The following is a 438-nucleotide window of genomic DNA, read 5'->3' on the forward strand; positions in this document are numbered from 1 at the left end:
TTATGTTGCTTTCACAGCTGGAGTCTTTTAGGCTTTAACTTGAAGTATAAGACTAACAAAGCAATGCCAGGACACAATTCATTCTACTTGTGAGAATATAAGAGTTGAAATAATTTTTAATAGCAGTGAACTGGAATTGGCCATCACTTTCTGGATCAACCATGACTCAATCTTCGCCCAAATCATAAACTCTGCAGCAGATGTCCTTCAACAAATCCTGAGACAGGTTCTGCTGATAAGCACAGGTATTAATTCACCAGAGATCTGCAGCTTCTGGCCTCAGAGCAACTTGAGTTAAGACAGAATTATCAAGCACAGAGAATTATAAAGTAAGTAAGAGTTGGGTTTTCTAGCACTAATTAAGCACAGATATTCATAAAGTAAATAATAGAAAGATAAAGAGTTAAGTTTCCTCAGCGTTTCATGAAACATAGAGCA

General features: G+C 36.5%; 1 pseudogene; it reads right to left on the minus strand.

Moving 5' to 3' along the window:
* On the minus strand, positions 1-163 carry LOC110286159 (ATP synthase F(0) complex subunit k, mitochondrial pseudogene; annotated as a pseudogene).
* Between the last annotated feature and the right edge of the window lie 275 nt (positions 164-438).

This window comes from Mus caroli, unplaced genomic scaffold, assembly GCF_978045245.1.
Source record: "Mus caroli unplaced genomic scaffold, Mus_caroli_1 scaffold_5, whole genome shotgun sequence".
NCBI lineage: Eukaryota > Metazoa > Chordata > Mammalia > Rodentia > Muridae > Mus > Mus caroli.